General features: G+C 33.6%; 1 protein-coding gene across 1 annotated transcript in view; it reads right to left on the bottom strand.

The window, feature by feature from the left end:
* The window catches only part of LOC128990863 (proton-coupled amino acid transporter-like protein pathetic), a 71,576-nt gene that overhangs the window by 52,758 nt on the left and 751 nt on the right, over window positions 1-18,067 (bottom strand). The window lies entirely within an intron of this gene.

Genomic DNA, 18,067 nt, shown 5'->3' with positions numbered 1-18,067 from the left:
GAATTGTAAGAATGGGGGAAGGATGACTGTAAAATGTAGTGAGATGTTGTGTAGCTTTGTTACAAAGATCACCCGTTTATTTAGCTAGGACAATTTATTGAAAGAGAAACAGTTTTAAGCCACCAACAAGTTAGTTTCATCATGATCACACTGTCAGGGTGGCCCATAAGTCATCTGATAAATGTGCATCCGATTAAATGATACACATAAGTTTAGAATAAATATCTTTTACTAATTCAGAAATCAAAAACAACATTTAAGATATTATAAGTTCACTAAAATTATGTTCAATCTTATTTCCAAAGATGCTCAAAGGTGTGTCCACGCTCTATTATGCAGAACACAGACTTACAAATTTTGGCAGAAATGTTGAAGGTCAGCTACAGAGCCAGTTTGTTCAAATCTAAAATTTAAATTGTGAATACCTTGTCGATATGTAGGTTCAACATCCGGAAAACGTTATCTAAACAAGTCGCACACATCACTATAATTATGGTCATGTTTTCAAAACAAATAAACGTTGTTCTGTTGTTAACTATATTCGTTGTTAATCGAATCAATGAACGCACTAACAACAACATAACCTCAAACTAAAAAACCCGCAATTACTAAACGACAACAATGACCAACAGCTGTTGTACGGGTTGTAACAACAGCTGACCTTACAGATGATGATTATTATTAAAAGTTGCTATCATCAACTGACTTAAGCCACTCAGTATTTTTTCATTATTATTACTATAACCTCTCAGCTGTTATACCGTTCAAGTGTTTTAAGCAATTGCATACAAAATGTTACTGGTTTGAACGTTAAAAGTTGTAATACACGCGTTGTAAGAAAAGTTTAAACTCGTCAAAGAGTTTTGTAAAACATTAACCTTGATTTATGTCTATAACTACTATAGTTTTAGTTATTTTATTCATGCAGCTCTTGTGGTGGTTATTTGACAACAAATATAAAAGTTTCATAGATGTATATATTTGATTAACTTATACTGTATATAAACGAATATATTAATGAATTAGGTAAACATACAAGAAAATACAAATATTTATATAGTTTTAAAAGGGTAGCTTAGAATGTTTTTGAGTAGCTCTCCCAATCAGGCCAGGAGGTAAAGAAAATATCTAGCAAATTTATAAAGAATCCCAAGCGAAGTTTATCTCAGCCTTGTGATTAAAATTATGCAAAACTAAGCACGATCATGCAATCTACTATGGGATGTACAAAACTATAAAACGTGTTTAGGTTAGCAATCTTCATTGCTCAGTGACCTTGGTAATATGTATGGTAAGTCTAGCGACGGTTATGTTATCTATGCTTTGATAACAGAGCAATAATTGAACAAAACGCTGCTCCGTGAGCCAACACTACTGTACTTGGTACTTTGACAAACCATTATTGTAGCCCAGACTTGTCACGATTTTATCTAAAGGTGAAAACGAAAATATCCCGACAGGCAGCAAACCTGCAGACGATTTAGTATACTTAACTAGTTTTGAAGCTCTACAAAAGGGTTTTAAAAAATTGCAAAATTTGATTTTTTGTTGGTCAACAAATGGAAAACTCATATTTTTACCTCCCTAATGTAAACCCTGCTTCCTTAGTTCAATCATGCTGGTTCGTGAAGCCGTTCGAATAAACGTTGGTTTACACGTTTGTACCAAACTTCATCAAATTAGGACCATTTTTACTCTAGTTATCTTGCAAACTGTCATGTAGTTATCAAAATTAGTTAAGTTTAACAAACAATACATTTCTAAACCTATCAATGTTACAGCGTTCATTTTTTAAATACTCTCATTGGGTACGAGTTTAACAACTATTGCCTATCTTCGCTAGTCATGTATTAAGCCCAGCTTGTACTTTTACGCTCATTTGAAAACGTATGTATTATCTTTGACTATTAATACAACTTCTGTATCCAATAGTCAATGGTGTTATGTAGCGCTATTTTAGGTTAGGGGACTACGGTACCTCGTTTGGCCTCCCTAGATTGAACTCCTTTCAAAAAGGACCCCATTATTTACCCTTTGGTGAAAATATTTTCACATGCACTAGAATTGGTGGGAATCTTTCTGGCCCTCTCAGCTGTTAACAATGTTGTCCAGCCAATTAATCACTAGAGGTTAGTTACCTTTTCTGTCCAAGAAATCCACAAGTGGCTCACCTAATCACAAACTTGGGAATTCATTGGACAGAAAAAGGCAACTTAACCTCTCTTATCAATTAATTGTTAAGTAATACCCGGAAATGCACAAAATGGCACTTTTCCAGCCGTTTAAGTGGATAAGTAACAGAACCAGTTCAATATTTCCAACGTATCTCTGACATTTTCCATCATTCCTTCTGCCAGTGCCGCATTCCCTCTAGAAGGCCGTAGACACCACGCCTGCGATGACGTCATTTGATCCATGAACCGTAAACAAGACTGGTAACCGCGAGGTAACAGCTGACAGGTTTGCACAATTGAATCAAGTTTTCCTTATGGAGTGATTAATAACAAAAACATGACTTTAGACCTTGAGCAAGAATGTGATGAGACACGGCTTGAATTAATTGTGGGAGAGAAGATGTGAAAGAGTTAAGAAGTTAGATGAGAAGAAGAAAAAAAGATCATAAAACGTGAGATTTGAGGAAGCCGTGGTTTATAAGGAGTGTTCGTAAAAGGCAAGGGAGACTTAAATTGGAGGTAGAGGAAAGTTTACTGCACGAATACTCCTATGAGACACGATATTTTCACGTAAGTTTCCATCACAATGGTCTACTAGATTTCGGAGTTCTGAGGGCAAGGGGTAACTGAGTGTCAAATAAACCGATAGACTTTAGGATCAGAAGATTTCAGCGTATGAAAACTCAAACACTTAAAAGGCAATCCAAAGCTTGAAAGTGATATGAACTAGCAGGTTAAACAGTTCAAATATAATGTATTGGCAAGTTCAGAAATGAAAACGATCTATCTTTTAAATTACCATCAATTACCACCCATCTTAATCACATGGTAAGTCACGAATCAAGGTACCGCTTAATTCAAACGTAAAGTTTTAAAGCCAAACAGAGATTTAAGACCTACGAAAACATAAATTAACAAAACAGCCATAATATAGAAAATAATTACTTAATTTTAATCAAACGTAGGAGTTACAATTTGGTCTTAACCAACAGAGAAACTATTCGATATCTCGAATCGTGGACCTAAGAGGTAAGTTCTTTCAGGAATAAATAAAATTTAAGTACAGTATATTTACTTTTATTATAACTAGAGGTCGTCCAGTGGTCGAAAACTTGACCAGAAATATGTAATGCACCGACCTCTCTATTTTCACCCCACGCTGTAAAACATGTGATCGGAATTTCTTTCATTTTTATTTTGATTTTCTGTTTATATTTTATTGTTATTTCGTCAGCAGCATGGCAACCCATAAGGCCCATGTATTTTTTTCATTTTTTGTGCTTATTTTTGAGCCTATTTTAATTTATAAAGGGATTCTGCACATTTACAGGAAAAAACTTTCTAAGTATTCGTAGATTAGCTGCGATACACACGAGCTGAGAAAAAAGGTTTTAAAGAAATATGCTCGCCTGTTAATTTATAGATCCTCAGGGAGGTGTGTAAATATAATAATCCATCTTATATACTGAAGTAATACATAAAGATAATAATTAAGATTAAACCGTGTTTGCGTATAAACCAGACTTAACAAACTGTGTAGTAAATGACAATTACCTGCAATTAAACCCGTTCAAGGTCATACTCAACTTTTAAACGTTTTTCAGTGTAAGTATTGTAGTTTTACGGTTTTACTTAATTGTTTTCCTTATATCACTGCAAAGTTGTGAAACACACTGACCAACGTGTGCAAGGCTATTCTAATCGTGTAGAGTACAGGTTGTCAAAGGACATATTATGTAAATCTTTAAGAGAAGATTGAACATAAAACAATGGTTTCAGAGTTGTACAACTCTCTTTACAAATAGTTAGCCAGTTATACAGGGTGAATCATACCCTTCGTGCACAATGGTTTGGCCCAACAAGCATTAAAAAACTACTTTTTTATTGAAAATTCGGCATTTAAAATTTTTTTGTTACAATTTTAAAATGTCGGTACAATTTTCTTTCGATGTCGGTATCATTAAAACTAAAAATATGTCGGAAAAGTAATTAAAAAAATATAAAAAACACGTCGAAAGTGCAAGTAATTTTACAAATTTTAGAAGTAGGGTGTTTTTTTTTAAGGTGAAGGGGGATTTAATATGTTTAGAGTAGCTAATATCTATGACTTAAAATAAAAGTATACATACTATTTTTCACAATTCTTTAAGTTACAAAAACTATCGTATTTGGCGTAATTTATGGTGTCTCAGCTACGATAATAATTTGGTGTGTATAATTATTATGAATAACACGATTTACGAATAATTCAATATAAGGTGGAGTGTCTGATGAATAGAGAGTACTTCAGGTTTTAAGTTCATTGACATTTAGACAGGAATACTGGAAATGATTATAACACTTAAGATATTTTATCATCAATTGTTTCAATTTTATCATATGTGTAGTTTTCCTAACACTTTCAACTAGTGAGTTCCTCAAAGCAATGAGACATCATGTCAAATTTAATACTTGAGATTCAATTAAATGGTAGCTGAAGATTTTAAGTGGGAATGAGTATAAATTAAACATTTCAAGTACTTGTAAATAAATTCAATTGTTAAATACGTGTTGCTGCTGGTTATTAAACTTGTTATAGAATCTTCAATACTTGGAGATTGGAGTTCGTTATATAAAGTAACGTTGTAGTATTTTTTATTAGATTTTTTAGATAAATATAAAATTAACAAAAAAGTCATAACTTTCTTTACTTGGTTTAACATTTTGTACAAACTGTGTCAGTTTGTAAAAGTTATTTATTCCGCTTCATATCTTTACCGTGATTTCTTTGGTGTAAGGATATTAGTTATCTCTGAAGCTTATTTTATATAATCATCAGAAATGATAGACATATTTTGAGCAATTTCAAACCCGTACTATGCTAAAAGCATAGCAAAACAAACGAATGAATGTTTCTGTATACATTTAGATTGAGCAACAATGAAAACAGCTGATTTTAATCATTAAAATAAACCTTAACAAATCACTAGCGTGCATAGTAGTTAAATCGGAAACTAATTGAGAGGAAGGGAAAGTAAATTAAGAGAGAGAGTAATCAGCGGATCGTTTTTCCCTTGCTCTAAATTAGCTTAAATTGATGTCAGCTGTTATCGAAAATAGCTACTTTTGGTACGGAGTGATTACGATTTATTGTATTACTTTTATTAATGGTTAAGGTATACTAATATTTCTTAACCTTATAAGGTGGTATTTCAAGTATTCGAGTATTTCAACGAAATACAGTACATTTTTCACTGTATGCAGACGATTGAATATGCGTGTAGTATCGACCACTATTTGTATTGGTCGATATTACTACCTATTGAAGACTCTCTGATACTTTCTATTATCATGAACAGTTATGAAAAACCCATAATGTTTACGTTATCGTTAAAAATTATGCGAGTCAGTTTTTTAAGAACAGAAAATATTCGTTGAAAAGAACACTTAATGAATTCGATTACAGTTATTATTTAAACCCATTTCCCTACATTACATTGCATTAATCGCTTACATAACCAAGTAGCAGACGGTCAGACATTGGAAACAGCTGATAGACGATGACCGAGATAACCAGCTGATCCTTGAGGTAGGCCGTGAACAGCTGACTGTAGTCCATGGACCGCGGAATTGTGAATGGAACTACTTGTTGGCTTTGATTTTATCTGAGCTGTGTAGTTAGGCTAATCTGACCATCGATCAATGATTGATTTGGATAATCGTCGACCAATCGATGGCCAAATCGTATTAATAAGATCGATTTGCCTCTTAATAATTATAATTTGTCGGTAGCAGTTAAATTGCAGTTTTATGCTAATTTCATTAGTTAAGTGTTTAATGGTCTCGCCAAAATGTGTGCAACTTTAGAACAAAGTGTAGTTTATTCTTCCGTTTCATTACGAAAGTAATTGGTTTGTTCAAGGACATTTTGCTGGTTGCAGAAGCGTTGTAGGCTTTTTTGTAGGCTTCTAGTTATCGGAGTAGTCGTGTTGAAAGGGTGGTGCAAGTAGGACTTTCTTTGTTTCAAGTTTTTTCATCTTAATGTTCGAAATATTTATTGTTTTCGCCTATTGTGTTTCCATTCGTAACTCAGTTCCAGTATAATATTGTCAAGTTCTACACCCCTACCTACCTGAAAACAGAAACATTCCCAGATTCCGAATTGTTGGAAAAGTGTTACTTATCTGCCCGATATAAGCATTAAAACACACAAACTAACCTTTACAATTAATTCCAAACAAAGTAATTAACATGTTTCATCGCAGTCCTACTTGCGTCATCTATTTGTTGCAGCATGAAATATGTGATTAACTTATAAAATGTGTAGTTTACATTAGTGGTGTTAAATTAACCGATTGTGAATAAATTCATTTTTTATAAATCTAAGTGAGAGTTAAGTTAAAATACGCTCGCAAAGCTTTGGAAACATGGCAAATGGTTTAGATTGCCAATGAATACTGCAGCAAAAATATATACATCTCAGCTTAAAATTTACTTTTTTGGTAAAATAAATAATTTACAAAATATGTGTTACTTGACAACAATTGTGAGATGAATAAAGGGAAACCTTCAGTTTTATCACCGTCCCTTCTCTGTGGTTAAACGTTCGTCAATGTCAAGTTTGCCAGTTGAAGTTCTGGGAGGACAATTAACAATTTAGTGAAGTACGTGCCCGGAAGTTGCAGGCGTGATGTAGGTCGCGTAATGGACTTTGAAAATTAGAGAATTCAGTTTGGTCAACAAGTACAATAGTCTTACACAAAATAACATTTTGCGTGCTGTGTTTGCTTGGGTTTTATTATGTTTAGTTTTGTATAATGATCGTATATATTGACAATTGCATATTTTGACAATGCCCATTGCATTTTGTACAGTGCTTATAGGAAAATAAATCTCATTTCATTTCATTTCAAAATACCGGGTGTCCGAAAAAGAACTGAAACATTTTAAAGGCAAATACTGATACCAAATAAGAGACTATAATATATGTTTTATATATGTATTTAAAGTTTACATTATCAAGTTTTATTAGAAACTTAGTATAACTCGATATGAGCACCATTGGTGGCCCGGCATAAATCTAAGCGAAATTTGACCTTAACAGGTTTTGGGCAGTACTTCAGGGGATATAAACAGTGCCATTTATTTTGACATGTTAGAGGAGTATTTTTTCCCATAGTTGGGTGACATTGAGATGGGGAATGGACCTGTCTATTATCAACAGGATGGAGGGCCACTACACTACAGTTTGCGTGTTCGAGAATGACTAGATGCTCGTTTCAACGATCGGTGGATTGGCAGGGAAGGGTCCATCCAATGGCCTCCTAGGAGTCCAAATATGACTTCTCTGGACTTTTTCCTTTGGGGACAGTCTACTCGGTGCGGGATCCGAACCACCTCCGACAGAGAATAGTCGCTTGTGCTGGTGCAACATCCCCTGAAGTACCTGGTCAAAACCTGGGAATAGGCCAAATTTCACTTGGATTTAAACGGGGCCACTAATGGTGTTTATATCGAGTTATACTAAATTTCTAATAAAACATGAGAATTTAAGCTTTAAATACATATATAAAACATTAAGCATAGTCTCTTATTTCGTATCAGTATTTTCCTTTAAAATGTTTCAGTTCTTTTTCGGACACCCGGTATAAGTTGAGAAAAAGTATAGGTATACTGAAAGTGTTGAGAAACGCATTATAGTACTTTAGTGAGAAATAAACACTAAATTTCCTCTGTTCATGAAATATAAGTGGTAAATTGGTAATGTTGGACAAGTTAAAAATACTCAAACGAGTGTATAACATGCTAATACTGTTTTATTTAAATAGACACATATAAGTAATTGCACGGTATTTACTGATTTTCCGTGTCAGTTTGGAATAAAAATTAGTTATTTAAATTAAATTCTACTCTTCGATTAATTTAGTTGTACTTAGAAAGATTGCATATTAAAAACTTAATACTGTTAATCACGTTGATAAACCAAGCTACATTATTAAGTCACGTGAGAGAATCTACCAGTTTACTTCTTTCCCTATTTTATTAATTTACCCATTGATTTACTGATTATCCTCAAAAGTACTGAAATCTGACGATGCACTCTTTTTAACTAATACGTGATGATAATTTTAGGACGATACAATTAATAGAAACTGAAGCTATGTCAAAAACAAATCAATAACTTATTTATCTGACCAAATAAAACATATCGGTTATCACACATAGTATTCAAGAACCAACAAATGATGAAATTTTACATATAAAGTAAATTGAAATTAATTACTAGGTGGCGTTCGCAGAGGCATCCACAAAATTGAGCGGAGTCATAAAGGGTTCATATTATATTGTTTTTGACATACTACAGTTAAAACTGTCGTTTTAATGCATGCGTTGCGGGGCTAAAGTAGCATTTCTATATAAGTTAGGCCTAAAGGGAGATAAATTAGAGTAATGTTGTCAATCTTGGATTTCATGTAAAACATATCCTGTTCATGACAAAGCTGAACTAAGTTTTTTCCTTTCAACTTTTCAAAAAGAATTATTTTTTTTCTTAGTTTTTCTAGCCTACTTTTTCATTTCAAAAACAACTTCCTTTAATTATTTATTTTACATTTTCAAATTCTCTATCATAAAATTACGAACAAACCAAGCATATGGTATAATAGGTTAGCTTTATTGGTTGAATTTTCAAAATTATGTCTGCACAGTCGCAAAAATTGCCTTATCACTACAGAGTTTAGGCCTATTATGCTCAAGTTAGAAATTAAATTACAATTTTTAAAACCATCATAAAGAAATTTGATCACCATCACTGGATCTGTAAAAGTGAGCTCTAATAATAAATCATACACTAAGGGCAAAGACCTAAACAAAATTTGCTTTTTAAGCTGCTAATCGTCTCTCTGCTAGATCATAAGCTTTTTTACTCTTAAGGGAGTAAAAATCGTTTTAAGCCTCTACGGAGTAAAAATCGTTTTTAGCCTTTACGAAGTAAAAATCAGCTGTTGTCAACTCAGTTGTAAATTTCGATTGCAAACGATTACATGTATCGGAAATATGTATCGATTCGTGCTTCGTAATCATTTTAACCTACAGTCTACAGTCTCTTCCCATAGCATTTTAGTATTGCAGATACATTAATCCATTCCCACACTCAACACTGCTCACCTTTACTACTTCCTTCGCCACCCCCTACGTCATGGACCTGTTCACTCTCTTCCCATAGCATTTTAGGATTGCAGATACATTAATGTAATTGCCAAAGACAGTTCCCGCACTCTGTACTGCTAGCCTTACTACTTGCTTCACCATTTCCTTCGTCTTAGACTGTTCCCTTCCCTTCTCATAGCATTTAAGTATTACAGATACATTTATCTAACTGCCCAAACAGTTCCCCCACTCTGCACTGCCAGCCTTTAATAGTTCCTTCGTCGTGGGGCCTGTTTCCTTCCCTTAGGATTGAAGATACATTAATCTAACTGCTACAAATGGTTTCCAGTTCCCACACTCCAAACTGCTCACCTTACTACTTCCTTCACCTATTCCTACGTCGCGGACCTGTTTCCCTCTCTTCCCATAGCATTGATTGTAGATACCTTAATCTAATCGTCATAAACAGTTCCCACACTCTGACAGCTCGCATTGACTACTTCCTTCACCACTTCCTACTTCGCGGACCTGTTTCCCTCCCTTCCCATAGCATTTTAGGATTGCTGATATTTTAATTTAATCGTCATAAAAAGTTCTCACACTCCGGACTGCTCGCCTTTACTACTTCCTTCACTACCTCCTACTTCACGGACCTGTTTCCCTCCCTTCCCTTACTATACTGGATTGCAAATACCTTAATCTATTGGTCATAAACAGATCCCACACTCCAAACAACTCGCCTTTACTACTTCCTTCACCACTTCCTACGTCACGGACCTGTTTCCCTCTCTTTCCATAGCATTTTAGGATTGCAGATACCTTAATATAATCGTCATAAACAGTTCCCACACTCCAGACAGCTCGCATTGACGACTTCCATCACCACTTCCTACTCGCGGACCTGTTTTCCTCCCTTACCATAGAATTTTAGGAATGCAGATACCTTAATCTAATCGTTATAAAGAGTTTCCACACTCCATACTGCTCACCTTTACTACTTCCTTCACCACTTCCTACGTCACGGACCTCAAGCTAGTGTCGTCATTTGATTATATTTATGATCCATACCGTTTCTGTTCTAATATCTGTGGAATAATGCTATCAGCTATTTCTTTATTTACTGCATTCAAAAGTCAACAGCTGATCATATGTTTTTGTTTATGTGTCAAATAATGCTTCCATAAGGATTACATTGAAACTTTGAGACCCAGTGGGGCGGATTCCTGAGAGACATTTTTAACGCCATATAGATGTTGGCACTCACCGATGTGGTCTTTATCACCTTGCAAAATTTGAAAACGATTGATTCAGCCGTTTGGGAGGAGTTTGCGTATTACGAAATGCATAAGAGTCGACGTATAAGAGCTTCGCTCGCTTCGCTCGCTCCGCTCAATAAACAATCATAATAGCAATCTATACAAATTTGTATAAAAAATCAGCTACACAATCATGGAGATTGTAAATAAAACAACTACTGTTATAAAGTTATAAAGCTATTGTAAGTTATAAAGACACAAAAATATATTACAATTCAATTTTTGATACAATAATTGCAGACAATTTGATATATTCCCATGTAAATATTGCAGATTTGAATTAGTTATTGATTATTCAATTGTCTATGCGAAAGGTGTAACTACTTAAGTAACCAGGTGTACACCATAATTTACAGAAAAAATCTCCTGGCATCAATTTCGTGTTATCGATCTGTTTAACGTAAAGGTTTTTTTAGTATGACTTTTTTAGTGTAAGAGGTTTTCCTATGTTGTAAAAGCTATCTTCGCTTAGGAACCCTATTATTTCCTTGTTGTCTGGATAGGTATAGCTTCAGTTAGATTCTTAACAACTTGTTTGCCTTCCTTAATACATTGCTAAGATCCATTATGTTATGGTGGGATTTGAACCAAACCGTCTTGGATATTTTTAGCGAACGTAAAACAAAACGCAAAACTAGATTACATGCATGATAAACTCGTTGTTTTAAATAGAAACTTCTAAATAATTAAACATTTAATAATTTTGTAAAAATGTTATTTCCTACTAAAGCATGTAATGAGGAAAATGATTATTATTGTAATTAACCAGCATGCGCATGCTAGCTAGCAATCCATTAGTAATTTTAATATTCCAATGCATTGTTTATAATACCGGGTACAACTGTGACGTATTGATATATCTCAAAATCACAAGCTTTTTTAGCTATTAATGTGTTGTTTCTAACAAATATTTGTTTATAACATTGCCACAATTGGACGCAATGTGTGATGGGTTTTCAAATTTGATAGAAAAAATAAATGCTACAAAATTAATGTTTTTGTAATTTAAACATAATATAGAAATACATATAGAAATACATGTATAATACATTTGTGTGATGTTTCATAAGATCTTCTAGGAGATTAAACTAGGGGAGTCGCTACTGAAACTAGTGATTTTTAATAAAATCCTTTTAAAAATTATCATATATACTTTTTTAAGTTCATTTAGTCTTAGAAAAAGATTTACTGCCGTTAAAGTAAAAAAAAAAAAAATTTTTACATACTTTTTGGAGTTTTTTAAGTTTTTTGGCGGGAAAAAATGGGGTTTTTTAAATCTCTTATAACTATTTAACTACTGAACCAATTTTATTGTTCGATATCTTATTTTAAAGAGCAAGGAAAGCACATACTTTCTGTGCATACTCATGTTATTTTCTCAATTAGTTTATAAGTTATGGCTTCAAAAATAAGTTTTTGAAAAATGTATAGGTTATAAATTTTTATAATTTTTTTTTCATGTACTTTTATTTACCCAATTACAATATCCATGCACAGAAAGTTGATTTATAGTATAAACAATGTGTGGTAAAAATTTCATTCATATAGCTGCAATAGTTAAAAAGTTATAAGAACTTTTATAAAAAAAACAAAATTTTAAAGTCGCGGAAAACAGCGGTTGAAGTTTATACGTTGGTTTATACTAGGCCTAGTTGATGCCCCAAAAGAGGTGTGCGCGCTTCACTTCAAATATTTTTTTCACAGTGAAAAAAATATATATTATACCAAATGTTATGTTTTTCTGAAACCTTACAATCCATAGAACAAGATAAAAAAATAATAAAAAAAATCAAGTTTTTTACAAAATTGGTAGTTTTTCAGTAGCGACTCCCCTTGAAACTGAAATACTTCCAAAATGGGCTTTAGCAAAAAAAATCTCTTTTTTATATTTACACTTCCCTATAAAATTACAGAAACAAGGTCTTTTTCAATTTTAATACTAATAAGGGGTTTGTTTATATTATTACACGGCTAAAGCAGAATATTCCTAAACCAGTGTTGCTGTGTTCTCTTTCACACTTTTCAGCCAAGAAAATCTACTTTGCTACTCCGATCAATCTCCTTTCAATGTACTTCACAAGATGGAAAAATATAAATATTCCAGCTAACACTGGTTATATCCAGTATTAGTCAAAATTTAAGTTAAGGCGTCATTAATTCGCAAAATTCTGCCAGAGGAACCAAGAACCTGTTGCATAGTTGCCTCATGCACCAAATCCGGTCCCCATTTTCTCAATATTTTATGCAGCAATCGCGAAGGTTTTTGATGTACATACTGTATCTACCAACAATGATTATTTAATAACCTGGATAGTCCTAGATTGGTTTCGTTAAAAATAAAATTAACGCACATTAAATACAAGTTTATCCCTTCAGTTTTAGAAGTACGAAAAAATCACCAACATAATCTGACCGCTAATAACTTGACACATAAGCTTAGAACTTAGTTTTAGGAATACTTTAAACACTTTAAAGCAGTAAAAAAATTTCGTAAAATTAGAGCTATATTTTTTTTACAAGATAAACATTGAAAATGTTGGTTGAAACGTTTGTAGTATGGCAATCCTGGATAGATTTAAAACATACTGCAGGCAACCGGTCGTAATGAATCTATGATTCTAAATAGAAGGAGTTTAAAGATATTTACGTAAAAATCAGTATTGATCCTTAGTTTTCTTCTTCTCACTATCGTTCTAATTTATTATTTTATTTTCTGAATTCGAATTTGTCTTCGCCAACGGCATGTTTTACGTTATTGCTAATCAGACGACCTCTCATTAGATAGCATAGAATAATAAAACGTCTTAATTGTTTCTTAATTTCTTTATGTTTTAGTTCCAGTGCCTCCATTACTTGAAATCAAGACCTGATTATCAAAAGAACATCAGAAGCTATTTTTAGTACATCTAACACAATTCTCTTTTTAACACATGTCCTGTAGACCCGTTATACAACAGCTGATAGAAGCGACACAATCAGCATTGTTGTACTCAACAGCTGATTGCTGATGGGATCTGACTGATTAATGCTTGCATGTTGATAAATGATTGTCACCTATTGAAGTTGCCAATCATTAAGATATCACTTGGAAAGTTCCAGGTTCCATATTCAGTTCAATGAACCGATAAGTATTCTACCAGTAGAAAATCTAAGATAAAATACAGCGTTAAGTGAAAACAAAATTTCAAATAAACTGTTGTTAAAGGACCATTTTTTTGGTGAATGTGTGAAAAATCTAAACCAAGAGGTAGTTATGTAAGGTTCTCCAAAAAGCCTCTAAGCAATTAGTACACTAAGCTTGTAAAGAAGTAAACCTATGAACTGAGTCATTCCTCAGTCTAATCCATTCTACTTTAGTTAGTATACAAATACTATTCAGTAACAGTAAATAATACTTGTACTTTTTTACTAAGATACGCACATATTACTTAATGCCTTTGCTTTAGGCCTACTGTATTGTAAACAATAAATTGTAAATTAACTATTGTTTAGCTAAATAATGTAAATTTGCAATAATTTTTGTGCTTTGTAAATTCTAAATTCGTTTTATAATTTTTTTATAAATGCATACTTCCTCACCGATTTGTCTTCCATTTAGTGCACAAAAACACAAGATAGGTGTCCCATTCCCGTTTATGAAACGTATGTTAGAAGAGGGTATTTCTTATTTACGAAAATGTATTTGTAGTCAAATTTAAAAGGTTATAGTATGTTCCTAGTTTAGTTGCTTGTGGTTTTATTCTTCGGTGTAAGGGAACAGGTTCAGTCTTTTGTGCCGCCATATAAAAGCCTTACACAATTTCACTGGCTAAAAAATATAAAAAATAATTCAAACAAAACAAAAAACCTTGGTATATTTGTTACTCACACAAACTGGCTATCTAGACTTCCTCTGGTGACAGCCATGCATCACACATATACTCATGCGCCAACGCATGCCAAGATAAGTTTCTTACTATCGCTTGTATGTGGAAATCAGAATGAACCGATATGATAATCACAGTGACGGTGTGACCAAGGTCTTTGTTTACTGTAGAACAGGTTTGGCGTGACGTTAACACAGTTTCTGTGGATGTTGATGACCCGATGACGTAATGGGGGCAACCATTGGCCAGGTAGGCGGAGGGTCAGGAGACAGGTTCCATCGTACAGACTATAGTACTATAGTAACGTTGTGGCCATTGGCCATTGCCTTATGTTTTTGGTGTTGTGACGTTGACACGGTTTCTGTGGATGTCGAAGACCCAATGACGTAATGGGAGCAGCCATTGGCCAGTCCCCAGACAGGTTCCATCATACAGACTATAGTTCCGAACCATCAAGCTGCTGACTTTACTCAGAATTGGGAGAGTTCTCCTCCTCGGGTACTATGTACTTAGCTCGTTTAGTGTGCATTGCGTGTGTAAGAGTGTGTTAGTGTGAGTGTGTGTGGGTAGTTATCCTGACCTTGGCCCAACGAATCAGCGACGCCTATCAACAAACCTGACGTTTGTCTGACCACTCTGCCCAGTGGCTGTCCTGTCAAAACTGACCTCACACCAGCAAATTAAATGCCGTATTTGTACCCAATTACGGCTTTATAAGCTAAAAGAAAACTTAGGCCTACACAAAGACGTGTAATTATATTGTGAACTGATAACTTGATAAACATCAATGGACGTGGACTGAAACAATCACTTAAAAATAAATCAAATGATAAATACTATGTTTACTTAATTTGTTGAACCCAATTGAATTTTCCATATCATAGCAGCCATGATGAACTAGTATTGCACCTATATTGTGCGCTGTTTTGAAATTGAGGTGTGTGCTGTAGTTTGTGCTACTGAACTGGTATTGTTGACTTTTATACTGTGGTGCTCTGCTGGTACTGTGACACTGATATTTTGGTGCATTCTACTGATATTGTTGTCTGTACTCTTCCAGTTGCACAGCACTGATATTGTGTGGCTTTACTAGTACTGTGACACTGATATTGTGGTACGGTAGCATTGCACTGATATTATTTGGTGGTACTCTGCCAGTTGTACAGTACTAATAGTATGACTTGTTCTGATATTGTAATGCTTTACTGGTACTGTGGCGCTGATATTGTTCCATTATACTGATATCGTGGTGCTGTAACATTGAACTGATATTGTTGGCTGTACTCTACCAGTATCACAACTCTGATAGTGTGGATTGTTCTGATATTGTGACTTTACTGGTACTGTGGCACTGATATTATTGTTGCATTCTACTGATATTGCGGTACTTTAACAATGTACTGATTATTAGTTGTACTCTGCCAGTTACACAGCACTGATAGTGTGGATTGTTTTTGATATTGTGGAAATTTTTTTGGTATTTTAGCTTTATTTTTGTTGCATTCTACTGAGATGCGGTACTGTACAGTGTACTGATATTGTTTGGCTGTACTGTACCATTTCCACAGCACTGATATTGTGGATTGTTATGATATTATGGGGCTTTGCTGGTACTGTGGCGCTAATATTGTTGCATTCTACTGATATTGCGGTACTGTACCATTGCACTGATATTGTTTGGTGGTGCTCTACCAATTGCACAGTACTGATTGTGTGGATTGCTCTTATTATGTAGGCTGGTATTGTGGCACATCAGTGATACTGTGGCACTTTAGTGTGGTATTCTACTGATAAAGGTGGCGCTGTGCTGCGGTAATGGCATGTAATACTGCGACGTCGTGCAACAATCATTGGCCAAGAGAGAAAGTATCCAATCGCGAGGCTCAGTAACTAGTCATTCGTCAACAGTGCGGCAATAATTGGCTTTACCACGGCCACAGCTGCTTGATAGAGTAAATAATGCCATCCTGCTGACTACGCAAATTTCTATTTATTGGCTGGATATAGCCCACACTTAAATATTCCCTTAATTGTTATATTTATTTCCTATTCAAACAACATAAATTTTAATGAGTACTCAGGTTTGCTGCAACCGGGAAGGTAATAAGGGGTTTTAATCTAAGTTTCAATAGCTTAGTAAGGAATAATCAAAATAGCCAAATTTGATTAAAATATATCCATAAACAAGCAAACTAAAGCAGTTTATTTTTTATCCGTAAAAATAATATGGGGATTTTTTATTTACATTATTTTTAGAATTTTCTTCGTAGCCTAACCAATAGCCATACAAAAAAGCTTCAGTATACTAAATTATTATTTTTTAAGCTCTTTAAAATAGTTTAATAGGGTCAATTGGAAAATTTTGTTTTTTTTTTGTTGGAATTGGGAAACCCCAATTTTCACCCAAAAAATCCCCCATACAGCCAGCCCCGTTCCCATGGTCCGATCATGCTGGTTCACGAACTTATTCAAGTTCATCCCGCCCTAAACCTTCTAACTATTTAAAAAAACCAAACAATTATATTTTTATAAGATAGAGTTTTAGGTATACATGTATAACTGTATTGATTAATTACTAATTTGATCTTGTATGCACATAGAAACAACATTATTGTTCTCTGTGGATTTAATTTGGTACTTACAAAAACAATCTGTTGTTGAGAGGTTGACAGGATAAAAATTAAAGTTGAACAGTAAAAATCCTAATTTTATCAAATTAAAAACTACTCAAAATCAATAAGTAGGTAGAAATAGTAATAAGAAATTAAATCCACACTAAGAAATTACACAAATTAAAGCCATAGGTAATTAATTAGATTTTTCTTTATTTTAATAATTAATTAATTGTATCAGCTGATTGCAGATACACAATTTTGTGAAGACCTTATTATCTTGTTCTTTATCTTCTCTCAACAATGGAATTGTCATCTGTGGTACTCGACTGTTTAACCATGTGTTATGCTATGGACTGTCGTTTCTACAGGAAAACAGCTGTTTTTGCAAACAAGACGTAGAAATGTAAACATGATCTAACATATTTGCCATTTCGCACAAATTGTTTAGTTTTTTTTTAACATCACATGTTTTATGTATTTGGGTTTTGACTATCGACATTGTTGTTGGTAATTAATTGACAAAGATAACGAAAGATTGATTATAATGTTTTCATCCTTTAAAACTCCAAGGAAAATGTATTTTTCTTGATATTTTTTTTATTACGAAACCATTTTTTTAGCAGGACAATATTCTCTGACATTTTTAACTTTTACTAACTTTGATAGGTTTTAAAATATACTGCAATTAAACTACCCGAAAACGTATTTTCACCAAATTTAAAATTCTTTTAACCTACTGCACTGTACATAATTTTTTATGATTCATAAGAATGACTTTGTTTAACATGGTTTAACTATTTTACTTGCAAACATGGTATCTGTATCATGTTTAACATAAAGCTACATAAAGCTATTTCCTAAGTAATCTGAGTATTTATCTTTATGCCTTTCAACTACAGTAATTCAGTACACGTACAAATCTTTTTCCTTGAAGTGTAGCATGTTTGAATCTCCCATTTCCCATTTCT

This window comes from Macrosteles quadrilineatus, unplaced genomic scaffold, assembly GCF_028750875.1.
Source record: "Macrosteles quadrilineatus isolate MER2022 unplaced genomic scaffold, UCM_ALF_1.0 Scaffold_3__2_contigs__length_128488019, whole genome shotgun sequence".
NCBI lineage: Eukaryota > Metazoa > Arthropoda > Insecta > Hemiptera > Cicadellidae > Macrosteles > Macrosteles quadrilineatus.
Note: the sequence above shows the minus strand (reverse complement) of the source record. Positions and strands in the feature narration are given on the sequence as shown.